The 19,372-nt window shown below is 35.8% G+C and overlaps 1 long non-coding RNA gene across 1 annotated transcript in view; it reads left to right on the forward strand.

Annotated features, from left to right (window-relative positions):
- The first annotated feature begins 1,389 nt into the window (after positions 1–1,389).
- Positions 1,390–19,372, forward strand: part of LOC143250217 (uncharacterized) — a 30,220-nt gene continuing 12,237 nt past the window's right edge. The window contains exon 1 of the long non-coding RNA XR_013028084.1: positions 1,390–2,219. This is a non-coding gene — a long non-coding RNA (uncharacterized LOC143250217). The remainder of the gene's footprint in view (positions 2,220–19,372) is intronic.

Consider the following 19,372-nt stretch of genomic DNA (forward strand, 5'->3'; position numbering starts at 1 on the left):
AAGGCTTAAATTATTCTAAGTAAAATGTATCCCGACTCTAAAATTGGCATTAAAACCTCAACTATATTCTTATTTATTATTTGTAAGGCATACTAAGTATATAGGGACCTATGCATGTTATGAAAACTAATCATTGTAGAAATAGCTTTTTAAATATAATTTATCGTATGCAAAATAAATAAATTTAAATAAATATAAATATATATTACAACGACAATAAACCAACGTTATTTCTATTAGCAAGTTTTGAGCTATCTCAAAGTGGATGTGCAGGTTTCAAGTTCAATATTGCAGATGTAACGAATACATAGATAACTGTCGTTTAAGAAAATTTCGGTACAGGAAGATAATCGAACAGGAAAAATGTATATGAACACATCAAATATTACAGGTACGGTTGTTAACGCGGTCTATAAAACCTGAATGTACATGTATGTCGCCCTAGCAACTTTATTACCTGTTGTTATCCACATTTCTGACTGTTGTCATGGCAACGCACTGGAGAGGTTAAGTGATGAAAAAAATGCGAAGACGTCATCGAATTTCCTCTTCTTGATCAAACTTGGTACTCAGATTATAGCTTGTAAATAAATAATTAATTAATAAAAGATGGGGTTAATAACAAAATGGTGAACCTAATGTGTGCAGTACATATTGAATATTGGAGAAATGTCAAATACAAGTAAGAAAATTACAATCCAAACGGTGGTTAGTGACTTGTGTACAACCTTAGTAGTCTACGTCTGGTGGAAAGAGATTCGCTACAATGTTTCAATATTTTCGTATTTCTTCAAGAAATCTTACATACGGCGTTGAAATTATACTTAAATGTTGTTTAGATAACACAAAGTTTTAAAATATTTCAACGCAGTTCATTTAAGACTTGACTAATCTTTCACAACAAAGCAAGCCAGTTCAAATGGACAATTGTATAATCTAAAATCGAGAAATTAGAGAAGGCAGTTCAAGAATTTGTCATAACGGAAAAGCAGGCTAATGAAATTTCGTAATTAAAATTACGTACGTTTCTTGCTACTATATACAATGTTTTGTTATAAATTACATACAGCTTTTAACGTGATTGAAATATTCACAGAGATTTGTGTTTCAATATAAACACTTCACCACAATCTATCTGAGGTTTATTACCAACAATCCTGTTTAATTATCTCTACGTGTAACTCATATTTTCTATCTATTTATTTCTTGGCACTGAAATGGAAATGAAATTTGTTCAAAGTTGACGTATGTAAGCTTATTTAGGTCACTATAGCTGAAACCGTTAAACTAAACATTTCTTTTAGGATGTTTAATCATGTTATCCATATCAATAGACATTCAGTTATATTATCACAATAATCACGAACTGTAGTCACAGTATCTAACTTAATCAGGATATCTATGTCACCAGTTTTATTACGACATTTACTGGTTTATGGTGCTTTCTAACCGTCCTCATATTTCTACGAAATGTTTCAACCCATTATGTGTTGTTTTTAAATGTTATAATGTGTAAATGTATTTTGAAGTGTTGTATAATGTTATGGATCTCCTGGTGATTTCCCTTCTAGTTTTGTGTACTACGCCACGTGGTGTAAATCTGTTATAACTGTCCCTTCTAATTTTGTGTACTACGCCACGTGGTGTAAATCTGTTATAACTGTCCCTTCTAGTTTTGTGTACTACGCCACGTGGTGTAAATCTGTTATAACTGCGTACTGTAGAGACCATCCCGCCAATCTCGACCTTTACTAAAAAGTCGCTTTATTTGATAAAAGAAGCTACTTAGGTGACTCAGGTTCCTGGTCGACAAGTTCAGAGTTTCCACTGCTTCACATTAAGATTATACTTTATAGATTCACTTGACAGACGATCAGACACCAGAAGAAAGTATTATCCAACGACACGAAGGTGTTAACATTTGAAGTAAACAGAAGTAAGTATCATCCATCGAGACGAAGGTGTTAACATTTGAAGTAAACAGAAGTATCATCCATTGAGACGAAGGTGTTAACATTTGAAGTAAACAGAAGTTTCATCCATCGAGACGAATGTGTTAACATTTGAAGTAAACAGAAGTATCATCCATCGAGACGAAGGTGTTAATATTTGAAGTGAACAGAAGTAAGTATCATCATCGAGACGAAGGTGTTAACATTTGAAGTAAACAGAAGTATCATCCATCGAGACGAAGGTGTTAACATCTGAAGTGAACAGAAGTAAGTATCATTCTGAAAACCTGATTCTATGTGAATAATATACAACTATGTCGTTTACGTAAACCTGATTATGTGTGAGTTATCTTCAATCATTCAATGAAGTTTCGTTATTGCTTTAGGCTTCCCTCGAAGAGATATAGATATTTTTAGTTTGCTGTATGACATGGAAAGTTAAAGACAAAACACACTTTCCATAAACAGTTTCTCAATTGTAATACGTATATGACGAACAAATTTCTGAATATACAAAGTCACCTTGACACAAGAACTATTCTACATGTACAATAATTAACCACGGCATGGAACTGTTTTATCAGAAAATTAAAACAACTATTTTAACAAACACCATTAGAAAGTCGTTAGAGGGAATAGTGAAAACATATAGACAGTTGTTATAATGAGAGGTATATAACATGTGAGTGTCTCCTGTTACTATTACAATAACATGTACTTGTCAGCTTTTTATTGTTCAAAAAAGAACGTTGATATTATGAATATTTTCTAGGTACATTAGTTAAGTACAATTCGTGTGTCGTATCTGATTACCAAAGTTTGATATTAAGTAAATATTAGTTGTGATGCGTTATTCGAATGATCTTCCATTAACCATGATTGTTAATTCAAAGTACGGTGAAGTAAATCAGTCTCCATTGCGATAAATACAAAGTAACGTGTTTTACAAAAACTTGTGGCTAAATCAACATAACTGTTTGACTGCTTGTTAAATTAGTTACTAGACGTCAGCTACATGAAACTGATACATTATAAAAAGGTCACTTTAAGTAGCTTGATCAGTTATAAGAAACAATATCACTTGAAACAGTTCCTTCGGCTGGTAATAGAGAAGTACACACTGGTAGTAATGGTTGACCAGTTAGGTAACTCATATCTAACAGAACTTAGAGAAGTACACACTGGTAGTAATGGTTGACCAGTTAGGTAACTCATATCTATCAGAACTTAAAGAAGTACACACTGGTAGTAATGGTTGACCAGTTAGGTAACTCATATCTATCAGAACTTAAAGAAGTACACACTGGTAGTAATGGTTGACCAGTTAGGTAACTCATATCTAACAGAACTTAGAGAAGTACACACTGGTAGTAATGGTTGACCAGTTAGGTAACTCATATCTAACAGAACTTAGAGAAGTACACACTGGTAGTAATGGTTGACCAGTTAGGTAACTCATATCTAACAGAACTTAGAGAAGTACACACTGGTAGTAATGGTTGACCAGTTAGGTAACTCATATCTATCAGAACTTAGAGAAGTACACACTGGTAGTAATGATTGACCAGTTAGGTAACTCATATCTATCAGAACTTAAAGAAGTACACACTGGTAGTAATGGTTGACCAGTTAGGTAACTCATATCTAACAGAACTTAGAGAAGTACACACTGGTAGTAATGGTTGACCAGTTAGATAACTCATATCTAACAGAACTTAGAGAAGTACACACTGGTAGCAATGGTTGACCAGTTAGGTAACTCATATCTAACAGAACTTAGAGAAGTACACACTGGTAGTAATGGTTGACCAGTTAGGTAACTCATATCTATCAGAACTTAAAGAAGTACACACTGGTAGTAATGGTTGACCAGTTAGGTAACTCATATCTATCAGAACTTAAAGAGTACACACTGGTAGTAATGGTTGACCAGTTAGGTAACTCATATCTATCAGAACTTAGAGAAGTACACACTGGTAGTAATGGTTGACCAGTTAGGTAACTCATATCTATCAGAACATAAAGAAGTACACACTGGTAGTAATGGTTGACCAGTTAGGTAACTAATATCTATCAGAACTTAAAGAAGTACAAACTGGTAGTAATGGTTGACCAGTTAGGTAACTCATATCTATCAGAACTTAGAGAAGTACACACTGGTAGTAATGGTTGACCAGTTAGGTAACTCATATCTATCAGAACTTAGAGAAGTACACACTGGTAGTAATGGTTGACCAGTTAGGTAACTAATATCTATCAGAACTTAAAGAAGTACACACTGGTAGTAATGGTTGACCAGTTTGGTAACTCACATCTATCAGAACTTAGAGAAGTACACACTGGTAGTAATGGTTGACCAGTTAGGTAACTAATATCTATCAGAACTTAGAGAAGTACACACTGGTAGTAATGGTTGACCAGTTAGGTAACTCTTATCTATCAGAACTTAGAGAAGTACACACTGGTAGTAATGGTTGACCAGTTAGGTAACTCATATCTATCAGAACATAGAGAAGTACACACTGGTAGTAATGGTTGACCAGTTAGGTAACTCATATCTATCAGAACATAGAGAAGTACACACTGGTAGTAATGGTTGACCAGTTAGGTAACTCATATCTATCAGAACTTAAAGAAGTACACACTGGTAGTAATGGTTGACCAGTTAGGTAACTCATATCTAACAGAACTTAGAGAAGTACACACTGGTAGTAATGGTTGACCAGTTAGGTAACTCATATCTAACAGAACTTAGAGAAGTACACACTGGTAGTAATGGTTGACCAGTTAGGTAACTCATATCTATCAGAACTTAGAGAAGTACACACTGGTAGTAATGGTTGACCAGTTAGGTAACTCATATCTATCAGAACTTAAAGAAGTACACACTGGTAGTAATGGTTGACCAGTTAGGTAACTCATATCTATCAGAACTTAAAGAAGTACACACTGGTAGTAATGGTTGACCAGTTAGGTAACTCATATCTAACAGAACATACAGAAGTACACACTGGTAGTAATGGTTGACCAGTTAGGTAACTCATATCTAACAGAACTTAGAGAAGTACACACTGTTAGTAATGGTTGACCAGTTAGGTAACTCATATCTATCAGAACTTAGAGAAGTACACACTGGTAGTAATGGTTGACCAGTTAGGTAACTCATATCTATCAGAACTTAAAGAAGTACACACTGGTAGTAATGGTTGACCAGTTAGGTAACTCATATCTATCAGAACTTAGAGAAGTACACACTGGTAGTAATGGTTGACCAGTTAGGTAACTCATATCTATCAGAACTTAAAGAAGTACACACTGGTAGTAATGGTTGACCAGTTAGGTAACTCATATCTATCAGAACTTAAAGAAGTACACACTGGTAGTAATGGTTGACCAGTTAGGTAACTCATATCTAACAGAACTTAGAGAAGTACACACTGGTAGTAATGGTTGACCAGTTAAATAACTCATATCTAACAGAACTTAGAGAAGTACACACTGGTAGTAATGGTTGACCAGTTAGGTAACTCATATCTAACAGAACTTAGAGAAGTACACACTGGTAGTAATGGTTGACCACTTAGATAACTCATATCTAACAGAACTTGAGAAGTACACACTGGTAGTAATGGTTGACCAGTTAGGTAACTCATATCTAACAGAACTTAGAGAAGTACACACTGGTAGTAATGGTTGACCAGTTAGGTAACTCATATCTATCAGAACTTAAAGAAGTACACACTGGTAGTAATGGTTGACCAGTTAGGTAACTCATATCTATCAGAACTTAAAGAAGTACACACTAGTAGTAATGGTTGACCAGTTAGGTAACTAATATCTATCAGAACTTAAAGAAGTACACACTGGTAGTAATGGTTGACCAGTTAGGTAACTCATATCTATCAGAACTTAGAGAAGTACACACTGGTAGTAATGGTTGACCAGTTAGGTAACTCATATCTCTCAGAACTTAGAGAAGTACACACTGGTAGTAATGGTTGACCAGTTAGGTAACTAATATCTATCAGAACTTAAAGAAGTACACACTGGTAGTAATGGTTGACCAGTTAGGTAACTCATATCTATCAGAACTTAGAGAAGTACACACTGGTAGTAATGGTTGACCAGTTAGGTAACTAATATCTATCAGAACATAGAGAAGTACACACTGGTAGTAATGGTTGACCAGTTAGGTAACTCATATCTATCAGAACTTAAAGAAGTACACTGGTAGTAATGGTTGACCAGTTAGGTAACTCATATCTATCAGAACTTAAAAAAGTACACACTGGTAGTAATGGTTGACCAGTTAGGTAACTAATATCTATCAGAACTTAGAGAAGTACACACTGGTAGTAATGGTTGACCAGTTAGGTAACTCATATCTATCAGAACTTAAAGAAGTACACACTGGTAGTAATGGTTGACCAGTTAGGTAACTCATATCTATCAGAACTTAGAAGTACACACTGGTAGAAATGGTTGACCAATTAGGTAACTCATATCTATCAGAACTTAAAGAAGTACACACTGGTAGTAATGGTTGACCAGTTAGGTAACCCATACCTATCAGAACTTAGAGAAGTACACACTGGTAGTAATGGTTGACCAGTTAGGTAACTAATATCTATCAGAACTTAAAGAAGTACACACTGGTAGTAATGGTTGACCAGTTTGGTAACTCACATCTATCAGAACTTAGAGAAGTACACACTGGTAGTAATGGTTGACCAGTTAGGTAACTAATATCTATCAGAACTTAGAGAAGTACACACTGGTAGTAATGGTTGACCAGTTAGGTAACTCATATCTATCAGAACTTAAAGAAGTACACACTGGTAGTAATGGTTGACCAGTTAGGTAACTCATATCTATCAGAACTTAGAGAAGTACACACTGGTAGTAATGGTTGACCAATTAGGTAACTCATATCTATCAGAACTTAAAGAAGTACACACTGGTATTAATGGTTGACCAGTTAGGTAACCCATACCTATCAGAACTTAGAGAAGTACACACTGGTAGTAATGGTTGACCAGTTAGGTAACTAATATCTATCAGAACTTAAAGAAGTACACACTGGTAGTAATGGTTGACCAGTTTGGTAACTCACATCTATCAGAACATAGAGAAGTACACACTGGTAGTAATGGTTGACCAGTTAGGTAACTAATATCTATCAGAACTTAGAGAAGTACACACTGGTAGTAATGGTTGACCAGTTAGGTAACTCATATCTAACAGAACTTAGAGAAGTACACACTGGTAGTAATGGTTGACCAGTTAGGTAACTCATATCTAACAGAACTTAGAGAAGTACACACTGGTAGTAATGGTTGACCAGTTAGGTAACTCATATCTATCAGAACTTAGAGAAGTACACACTGGTAGTAATGGTTGAGCAGTTAGGTAACTCATATCTATCAGAACTTAAAGAAGTACACACTGGTAGTAATGGTTGACCAGTTAGGTAACTCATATCTATCAGAACTTAAAGAAGTACACACTGGTAGTAATGGTTGACCAGTTAGGTAACTCATATCTAACAGAACATAGAGAAGTACACACTGGTAGTAATGGTTGACCAGTTAGGTAACTCATATCTAACAGAACTTAGAGAAGTACACACTGGTAGTAATGGTTGACCAGTTAGGTAACTCATATCTATCAGAACTTAGAGAAGTACACACTGGTAGTAATGGTTGACCAGTTAGGTAACTCATATCTATCAGAACTTAAAGAAGTACACACTGGTAGTAATGGTTGACCAGTTAGGTAACTCATATCTATCAGAACTTAGAGAAGTACACACTGGTAGTAATGGTTGACCAGTTAGGTAACTCATATCTATCAGAACTTAAAAGTACACACTGGTAGTAATGGTTGACCAGTTAGGTAACTCATATCTATCAGAACTTAAAGAAGTACACACTGGTAGTAATGGTTGACCAGTTAGGTAACTCATATCTAACAGAACTTAGAGAAGTACACACTGGTAGTAATGGTTGACCAGTTAAATAACTCATATCTAACAGAACTTAGAGAAGTACACACTGGTAGTAATGGTTGATCAGTTAGGTAACTCATATCTAACAGAACTTAGAGAAGTACACACTGGTAGTAATGGTTGACCACTTAGATAACTCATATCTAACAGAACTTAGAGAAGTACACACTGGTAGTAATGGTTGACCAGTTAGGTAACTCATATCTAACAGAACTTAGAGAAGTACACACTGGTAGTAATGGTTGACCAGTTAGGTAACTCATATCTATCAGAACTTAAAGAAGTACACACTGGTAGTAATGGTTGACCAGTTAGGTAACTCATATCTATCAGAACTTAAAGAAGTACACACTGGTAGTAATGGTTGACCAGTTAGGTAACTCATATCTATCAGAACTTAGAGAAGTACACACTGGTAGTAATGGTTGACCAGTTAGGTAACTCATATCTATCAGAACTTAAAGAAGTACACACTAGTAGTAATGGTTGACCAGTTAGGTAACTAATATCTATCAGAACTTAAAGAAGTACACACTGGTAGTAATGGTTGACCAGTTAGGTAACTCATATCTATCAGAACTTAGAGAAGTACACACTGGTAGTAATGGTTGACCAGTTAGGTAACTCATATCTATCAGAACTTAAAGAAGTACACACTGGTAGTAATGGTTGACCAGTTAGGTAACTCATATCTATCAGAACTTAGAGAAGTACACACTGGTAGTAATGGTTGACCAATTAGGTAACTCATATCTATCAGAACTTAAAGAAGTACACACTGGTAGTAATGGTTGACCAGTTAGGTAACCCATACCTATCAGAACTTAGAGAAGTACACACTGGTAGTAATGGTTGACCAGTTAGGTAACTAATATCTATCAGAACTTAAAGAAGTACACACTGGTAGTAATGGTTGACCAGTTAGGTAACTCATATCTATCAGAACTTAAAGAAGTACACACTGGTAGTAATGGTTGACCAGTTAGGTAACTCATATCTATCAGAACTTATAGAAGTACACACTGGTAGTAATGGTTGACCAGTTAGGTCACTAATATCTATCAGAACTTAGAGAAGTACACACTGGTAGTAATGGTTGACCAGTTAGGTAACTCATATCTATCAGAACTTAAAGAAGTACACACTGGTAGTAATGGTTGACCAGTTAGGTAACTCATATCTATCAGAACTTAGAGAAGTACACACTGGTAGTAATGGTTGACCAGTTAGGTAACTCATATCTATCAGAACTTAAAGAAGTACACACTGGTAGTAATGGTTGACCAGTTAGGTAACTAATATCTATCAGAACTTAGAGAAGTACACACTGGTAGTAATGGTTGACCAGTTAGGTAACTCATATCTATCAGAACATAGAGAAGTACACACTGGTAGTAATGGTTGACCAGTTAGGTAACTCATATCTATCAGAACATAGAGAAGTACACACTGGTAGTAATGGTTGACCAGTTAGGTAACTAATATCTATCAGAACTTAGAGAAGTACACACTGGTAGTAATGGTTGACCAGTTAGGTAACTCATATCTATCAGAACATAGAGAAGTACACACTGGTAGTAATGGTTGACCAGTTAGGTAACTCATATCTATCAGAACATAGAGAAGTACACACTGGTAGTAATGGTTGACCAGTTAGGTAACTCATATCTATCAGAACTTAAAGAAGTACACACTGGTAGTAATGGTTGACCAGTTAGGTAACTCATATCTATCAGAACTTAGAGAAGTACACACTGGTAGTAATGGTTGACCAGTTAGGTAACTCATATCTATCAGAACTTAAAGAAGTACACACTGGTAGTAATGGTTGACCAGTTAGGTAACTCATATCTATCAGAACTTAAAGAAGTACACACTGGTAGTAATGGTTGACCAGTTAAATAACTAATATCTATCAGAACTTAGAGAAGTACACACTGGTAGTAATGGTTGACCAGTTAGGTAACTCATATCTATCAGTACATAGAGAAGTACACACTGGTAGTAATGGTTGACCAGTTAGGTAACTCATATCTATCAGAACTTAAAGAAGTACACACTGGTAGTAATGGTTGACCAGTTAGGTAACTCATATCTATCAGAACTTAAAGAAGTACACACTGGTAGTAATGGTTGACCAGTTAGGTAACTCATATCTATTAGAACTTAAAGAAGTACACACTGGTAGTAATGGTTGACCAGTTAGGTAACTAATATCTATCAGAACTTAGAGAAGTACACACTGGTAGTAATGGTTGACCAGTTAGGTAACTCATATCTATCAGAACATTGAGAAGTACACACTGGTAGTAATGGTTGACCAGTTAGGTAACTCATATCTATCAGAACATAGAGAAGTACACACTTGGTAGTAATGGTTGACCAGTTAGGTAACTCATATCTATCAGAACCTAAAGAAGTACACACTGGTAGTAATGGTTGACCAGTTAGGTAACTCATATCTATCAGAACTTAAAGAAATACACACTGGTAGTAATGGTTGACCAGTTAGGTAACTCATATCTATCAGAACATAGAGAAGTACACACTGGTAGTAATGGTTGACCAGTTAGGTAACTCATATCTATCAGAACTTAGAGAAGTACACACTGGTAGTAATGGTTGACCAGTTAGGTAACTCATATCTATCAGAACTTAAAGAAGTACACACTGGTAGTAATGGTTGACCAGTTAGGTAACTCATATCTATCAGAACTTAGAGAAGTACACACTGGTAGTAATGGTTGACCAGTTAGGTAACTCATATCTATCAGAACTTAGAGAAGTACACACTGGTAGTAATGGTTGACCAGTTAGGTAACTCATATCTATCAGACCTTAGAGAAGTACACACTGGTAGTAATGGTTGACCAGTTAGGTAACTAATATCTATCAGAACATAGAGAAGTACACACTGGTAGTAATGGTTGACCAGTTAGGTTACTCATATCTATCAGAACTTAAAGAAGTACACACTGGTAGTAATGGTTGACCAGTTAGGTAACTAATATCTATCAGAACTTAGAGAAGTACACACTGGTAGTAATGGTTGACCAGTTAGGTAACTCATATCTATCAGAACTTAAAGAAGTACACACTGGTAGTAATGGTTGACCAGTTAGGTAACTCATATCTATCAGAACTTAGAGAAGTACACACTGGTAGTAATGGTTGACCAGTTAGGTAACTCATATCTATCAGAACTCAAAGAAGTACACACTGGTAGTAATGGTTGACCAGTTAGGTAACTCATATCTATCAGAACTTAAAGAAGTACACACTGGTAGTAATGGTTGACCAGTTAGATAACTAATATCTATCAGAACTTAGAGAAGTACACACTGGTAGTAATGGTTGACCAGTTAGGTAACTCATATCTATCAGAACATAGAGAAGTACACACTGGTAGTAATGGTTGACCAGTTAGGTAACTCATATCTATCAGAACATAGAGAAGTACACACTGGTAGTAATGGTTGACCAGTTAGGTAACTCATATCTATCAGAACTTAAAGAAGTACACACTGGTAGTAATGGTTGACCAGTTAGGTAACTCATATCTATCAGAACTTAAAGAAGTACACACTGGTAGTAATGGTTGACCAGTTAGGTAACTCATATCTATCAGAACTTAAAGAAGTACACACTGGTAGTAATGGTTGACCAGTTAGGTAACTCATATCTATCAGAACTTAAAGAAGTACACACTGGTAGTAATGGTTGACCAGTTAGGTAACTAATATCTATCAGAACTTAGAGAAGTACACACTGGTAGTAATGGTTGACCAGTTAGGTAACTCATATCTATCAGAACATAGAGAAGTACACACTGGTAGTAATGGTTGACCAGTTAGGTAACTCATATCTATCAGAACATAGAGAAGTACACACTGGTAGTAATGGTTGACCAGTTAGGTAACCTCATATCTATCAGAACTTAAAGAAGTACACACTGCTAGTAATGGTTGACCAGTTAGGTAACTCATATCTATCAGAACTTAAAAGAAGTACACACTGGTAGTAATGGTTGACCAGTTAGGTAACTCATATCTATCAGAACATAGAGAAGTACACACTGGTAGTAATGGTTGACCAGTTAGGTAACTCATATCTATCAGAACTTAAAGAAGTACACACTGGTAGTAATGGTTGACCAGTTAGGTAACTAATATCTATCAGAACTTAGAAAGTACACACTGGTAGTAATGGTTGACCAGTTAGGTAACTCATATCTATCAGAACTTAAAGAAGTACACACTGGTAGTAATGGTTGACCAGTTAGGTAACTCATATCTATCAGAACTTAGAGAAGTACACACTGGTAGTAATGGTTGACCAGTTAGGTAACTCATATCTATCAGAACTTAAAGAAGTACACACTGGTAGTAATGGTTGACCAGTTAGGTAACTCATATCTATCAGAACTTAAAGAAGTACACACTGGTAGTAATGGTTGACCAGTTAGATAACTAATATCTATCAGAACTTAGAGAAGTACACACTGGTAGTAATGGTTGACCAGTTAGGTAACTCATATCTATCAGAACATAGAGAAGTACACACTGGTAGTAATGGTTGACCAGTTAGGCAACTCATATCTATCAGAACATAGAGAAGTACACACTGGTAGTAATGGTTGACCAGTTAGGTAACTCATATCTATCAGAACTTAAAGAAGTACACACTGGTAGTAATGTTTGACCAGTTAGGTAACTCATATCTATCAGAACTTAAAGAAGTACACACTGGTAGTAATGGTTGACCAGTTAGGTAACTCATATCTATCAGAACTTAAAGAAGTACACACTGGTAGTAATGGTTGACCAGTTAGGTAACTCATATCTATCAGAACTTAAAGAAGTACACACTGGTAGTAATGGTTGACCAGTTAGGTAACTAATATCTATCAGAACTTAGAGAAGTACACACTGGTAGTAATGGTTGACCAGTTAGGTAACTCATATCTATCAGAACATAGAGAAGTACACACTGGTAGTAATGGTTGACCAGTTAGGTAACTCATATCTATCAGAACATAGAGAAGTACACACTGGTAGTAATGGTTGACCAGTTAGGTAACTCATATCTATCAGAACTTAAAGAAGTACACACTGCTAGTAATGGTTGACCAGTTAGGTAACTCATATCTATCAGAACTTAAAGAAGTACACACTGGTAGTAATGGTTGACCAGTTAGGTAACTCATATCTATCAGAACATAGAGAAGTACACACTGGTAGTAATGGTTGACCAGTTAGGTAACTCATATCTATCAGAACTTAGAGAAGTACACACTGGTAGTAATGGTTGACCAGTTAGGTAACTCATATCTATCAGAACTTAGAGAAGTACACACTGGTAGTAATGGTTGACCTGTTAGGTAACTCATATCTATCAGAACTTAAAGAAGTACACACTGGTAGTAATGGTTGACCAGTTAGGTAACTCATATCTATCAGAACTTAAAGAAGTACACACTGGTAGTAATGGTTGACCAGTTAGGTAACTCATATCTATCAGAACTTAGAGAAGTACACACTGGTAGTAATGGTTGACCAGTTAGGTAACTCATATCTATCAGAACTTAGAGAAGTACACACTGGTAGTAATGGTTGACCAGTTAGGTAACTCATATCTATCAGAACTTAGAGAAGTACACACTGGTAGTAATGGTTGACCAGTTAGGTAACTAATATCTATCAGAACATAGAGAAGTACACACTGGTAGTAATGGTTGACCAGTTAGGTAACTCATATCTATCAGAACTTAAAGAAGTACACACTGGTAGTAATGGATGACCAGTTAGGTAACTCATATCTATCAGAACTTAGAGAAGTACACACTGGTAGTAATGGTTGACCAGTTAGGTAACTCATATCTATCAGAACTTAGAGAAGTACACACTGGTAGTAATGGTTGACCAGTTAGGTAACTCATATCTATCAGAACTTAGAGAAGTACACACTGGTAGTAATGGTTGACCAGTTAGGTAACTCATATCTATCAGAACTTAAAGAAGTACACACTGGTAGTAATGGTTGACCAGTTAGGTAACTCATATCTATCAGAACTTAAAGAAGTACACACTGGTAGTAATGGTTGACCAGTTAGGTAACTCATATCTATCAGAACTTAAAGAAGTACACACTGGTAGTAATGGTTGACCAGTTTGGTAACTCATATCTATCAGAACTTATTTAATGAACTTTTCTAGTCGCGTGCTGCGTTCATATAGAAATAGCAGTCTTTTAAACTAAGATGAGTCTGTTTCTTTCTTTCACTAAAGAAGTACTCTAGAACATAAAACAAACCAAACAACTTCTAGTAGATCTGACCATCAACATGTAACAACTAAAGTACTTTTAGCAGATCTGACCATCAACATGTAACAACTAAAGTACTTCTAGCAGATCTGACCATCAACATGTAACAACTAAAGTACTTGTAGCAGATCTGACCATCAACATGTAACAAGTAAACTCTTTCTAGTATACCTGATTATCAACATGTAACAAGTAAACTACTTCTAGCAGATCTGACCATCAACATGTGACAAGTAAAGTACTTCTAGCAGATCTGACCATCAAGATGTAACAACTAAAGTACTTCAAGCAGATCTGACCATCAACATGTAACAAGTAAACTACTTTTAGTAGATCTGACCATCAACACATAACAACTAAAGTACTTCTAGCAGATCTGACCATCAACATATAACAAGTGTAGAACAGTTCTTGTATTAGACTTCATAAGAAGTCATAAGAACACCCAATGTGTCTCATACTGTTAAAAATAGAAAATAATATACAATAGATTTCATTTTTGAACAAAGAGTTCCGAATATTTGTTCAGTTTCGTTGTTCGATATCTCCTGCCTGTACGAATTGTTAGCGTTAAAATGAGGGTTTTGATAATCTTTGTTGGACACAGCAGATAACCCGATGTGAATAGACTATAAGAAGAACACACTCGTTGTTCAACAGAGGATAAATAATCTGCTGGGTTTCGTCTTTCAGTATTGAGTATGAGCTCTTGTGATCTCAGATTTATGACGTTTCTGGATTGTTGACGTCCATTATAATGTGTATCGTATCTTCTATCCTGTTTTTGTGTGTCATAATTTCTTTGGAAGAAATGTCTTCGGTTTTATTACATTACAATATAATGTTTTTTTTCCAGCATGTTTTTCGAGGTTTTCCGGTATTTAAACATCCATTTACTTGTGAAAAAAATCAGTGTTAAGCCTTAAGGCTTTGTTATGTAAACAAATATTCCAATCTTGCTGGGATCGAAAATATTAAAGCAGTACACTAGCTAAATATAACTCCTGTGTTGTGTTTTCACCAAAGATGAAAAGAGTCAAAAGATATGAAACTGTTATACAAACGTTAAAGTCGATCATAACACATTTTAGTTAAAGATAGTGTTAAAAGCAGTATAACTCATATTAGTTAAACATAAAGTTAAAGTCGACATAAATGAATTTACTTTAAACTTTCTTGAGAAGTCAGTATAAGTCAGTACAAGTCAGTATAAGTCAGTACAAATCAGTACAAGTCAGTACAAATCAGTACAAGTCAGTAGAAATCAGTATAAGTCAGTACAAGTCAGTTTATTTTAACACTAATAATACTTTAGCTAAAACGAATTTTCCCAGATTATCAAATATAAGCCCACAGCGGTATATCTGCGAACATACAACGCTATAAACGGTGTTTCGATACCAGTGTCAGCTAGAGCACAGTAAGCACATTGTGTTGCTTTGTGGGATTGTCAGGTAGAGCACAGTAAGCACATTGTGTAGCTTTGTGGGAGTGTAAGATAGATCACAGCAAGCACATTGTGCAGCTTTGTGGGAGTGTAAGGCGGAGCACAGTAAGCGCATTGTGTAGCTTTGTGGGTAATTTCAAACTATAAAAGTATATATCAATTTAATCGATTAACATTAATTCTATATTTCCGATCCACATTTTTTGCAATAATATTTCTGTGAGATAAATCAACGACAATATTATCGTATTGTTGTTGTTGTTTTTAATGTAAAAATATCTTAACGGACAAAACTGAGTCATCTTCCAATATTTCAAGTCACAAAGGATGATGAACTTTGTAGTTTACACACACGGGAATAAAAGACTACATATATGTATACACGTTCTGCTAGAGTGATCCAGTGTTCTTGTCCTGTAGAACTAAAAACAAGGTGTGAACACTGATTGTCCGAGGCTATCCTGTGTGCTGAGCACCATCAACTAGAAACAATGCTCAAATCATTCGAATAAATTAGGCCCCAGTATTTTCAGACTATCAACTACTACTACTTGTTCGTGAGCATTAGTTTGATGGCGACAGTCCATAAAACTGCGAGTGATTTTACTGCACATATAAATTTATCACTGTATGAACAGTAGTCTCCCTATCGGACGAAAAGGAAATGAACACATAACGTGATGAAATACTGGCTACTAGCTTTGTAACGTGATGAAATACTGGCTACCAGCTTTGTAGCATTTTGAAAAGGGAAAAAGATCTTCTCGTAAGATTGACAAATTTAAACATCCTGGACGTAGGTCACTTCTTACGGTCCAAGTATAATGTTTAACTTTAAGTAAAATGTTTGAAGATTGGAAACCAAATTTATTGCATAGTTTTAGCAAAGATTAAAAACATTTTAGTGATAGACAAGCTAGTGTGTCACTACCCCAACTTTTAGTGACAGGCTAGATAGTGAGTCACTACCCCAACTTCTAGTGACAGGCTAGTTACTGTGTTACTACCCCAACTTTTAGTGACAGGCTAGTTAGTGTGTTACTACCCCAGCTTTTAGTGACAGGCTAGTTAGTGTGTCACAACTTCAACTTATAGTGATGGACTAGATACTGTGTTACTACCCCAACTTACAGTGATAGACTAGATACTGTGTTACTACCCGAACTTTTAGTGACAGGCTAGATAGTGTGTCACTACTCCAACTTTTAGTGACAGGATAGTTAGTGTGTCATAACCCCAACTTTTAGTTACAAGCTAGTTAATGTGTTACTACCCCAACTTTCAGTGACAGGCTAGTTAGTGTGTTACTACCCCAACTTCTAGTGACAGGCTAGTTAGTGTGTTACTACTCCAACTTTTAGTGACAGGCTAGTTAGTGTGTTACTACCCCAGCTTTTAGTGACAGGCTAGTTAGTGTGTCACAACTTCAACTTATAGTGATGGACTAGATACTGTGTTACTACCCCAACTTACAGTGATAGACTAGATACTGTGTTACTATCCGCACTTTTAGTGACAGGCTAGTTAGTTATGTTACTACCCCAACTTTTAGTGATAGGCTAGTTAGTGTGTTACTACCCCAACTTATAGTGATGGATTAGATACTGTTTTACTACCCCAACTTATAGTGATATACTAGATACTGTGTTACTACCCGAACTTATAGTGATAGACTAGATACTGTGTTACAGCCCCAACTTATAGTGACAGGCTAGATACTGTGTTACTACCCCAACTTATAGTGATAGACTAGATACTGTGTTACTACCCCAACTTATAGTGATGGACTAGATACTGTGGTACTACCCCAACTTTCAGTGACAGGCTAGTTAGTGTGTTACTACCCCAACTTCTAGTGACAGGCTAGTTAGTGTGTTACTACTCCAACTTTTAGTGACAGGCTAGTTAGTGTGTTACTACCCCAGCTTTTAGTGACAGGCTAGTTAGTGTGTCACAACTTCAACTTATAGTGATGGACTAGATACTGTGTTACTACCCCAACTTACAGTGATAGACTAGATACTGTGTTACTATCCGCACTTTTAGTGACAGGCTAGTTAGTTATGTTACTACCCCAACTTTTAGTGATAGGCTAGTTAGTGTGTTACTACCCCAACTTATAGTGATGGATTAGATACTGTTTTACTACCCCAACTTATAGTGATGGACTAGATACTGTGTTACTACCCCAACTTACAGTGATAGACTAGATACTGTGTTACTATCCGCACTTTTAGTGACAGGCTAGTTAGTTATGTTACTACCCCAACTTTTAGTGATAGGCTAGTTAGTGTGTTACTACCCCAACTTATAGTGATGGATTAGATACTGTTTTACTACCCCAACTTATAGTGATATACTAGATACTGTGTTACTACCCGAACTTATAGTGATAGACTAGATACTGTGTTACAGCCCCAACTTATAGTGACAGGCTAGATACTGTGTTACTACCCCAACTTATAGTGATAGACTAGATACTGTGTTACTACCCCAACTTATAGTGATGGACTAGATACTGTGGTACTACCCCATCTTTTAGTGACAGGCTAGTTAGTTGTGTTACTACCCCAACTTTTAGTGGCAGGCTAGTTAGTGTGTTGCTACCCCAACTTCTAGTGACAGGCTAGTTAGTGTGTTACTACCCCAACTTCTAGTGACAGGCTAGTTAGTGTGTTACTACCCCAACTTTTATTGACAGGCTAGTTATTGTGTTACTACGCCAGCTTTTAGTGACAGGCTAGTTAGTTGTGTTACTACCCAACTTTTAGTGACAGGCTAGTTAGTGTGTTACTACCCCAACTTCTAGTGACAGGCTAGTTAGTGTGTTACTACCCCAACTTTTAGTGACAGGCTAGTTATTGTGTTACTACCCCAGCTTTTAGTGACAGGCTAGTTAGTTGTGTTACTACCCAACTTTTAGTGACAGCCTGGTTAGTGTGTCTCTACCCTAACCTTCAGTGACGGGCTAGATAGTGTGTTACTACCCCAACTTATAGTGATGGACTAGATACTGTGTTACTACCCCAACTTATAGTGATAGACTAGATACTGTGTTACTACCCCAACTTATAGTGATAGACTAGAAACTGTGTTACTACCCCAACTTATAGCGATAGACTAGATACTGTGTTATTAATTACACCATTTTTTAGTGATGGATTAGATACTGTACTAGTAGTATCATTAAGGTTGATTCATTTAAGCATGGTTTATTATTGTAGAATTAAAGTACAGATATGACTAAACGTGAGTTTTAATCGTACTATAATTTAGAAATGTATGAGTAGAGATTATTTATTACTGTAGTTTCCGAAAGGTAGGTGTAATTAAAGGTGAAGTGCTGTTGTAATAGTATAAACGTAGATCATTATGAAACGTTCTTTATCATTCTAGTTTCTTAAGAGTATATCTGACTAAATACGATTTATTGATTATTTTAATAACATCTCTGTAAATATAATGAAACGTGTTTCATGACTAGTATCTTAACTGTAGAAATGGCTCAATGTGATGTATTATTATGATATGATAATATTATATACGACTGAGCATGGTTTATCATTAACACGTGGTAAATGAAGGTAGGATATTTTATTAATGATATACTTATTAGAAATGATTTCACTAAACGATATTTAT

This window comes from Tachypleus tridentatus, chromosome 5 (assembly GCF_004210375.1).
Source record: "Tachypleus tridentatus isolate NWPU-2018 chromosome 5, ASM421037v1, whole genome shotgun sequence".
In the NCBI taxonomy this organism is placed as follows: Eukaryota; Metazoa; Arthropoda; class Merostomata; order Xiphosura; family Limulidae; genus Tachypleus; species Tachypleus tridentatus.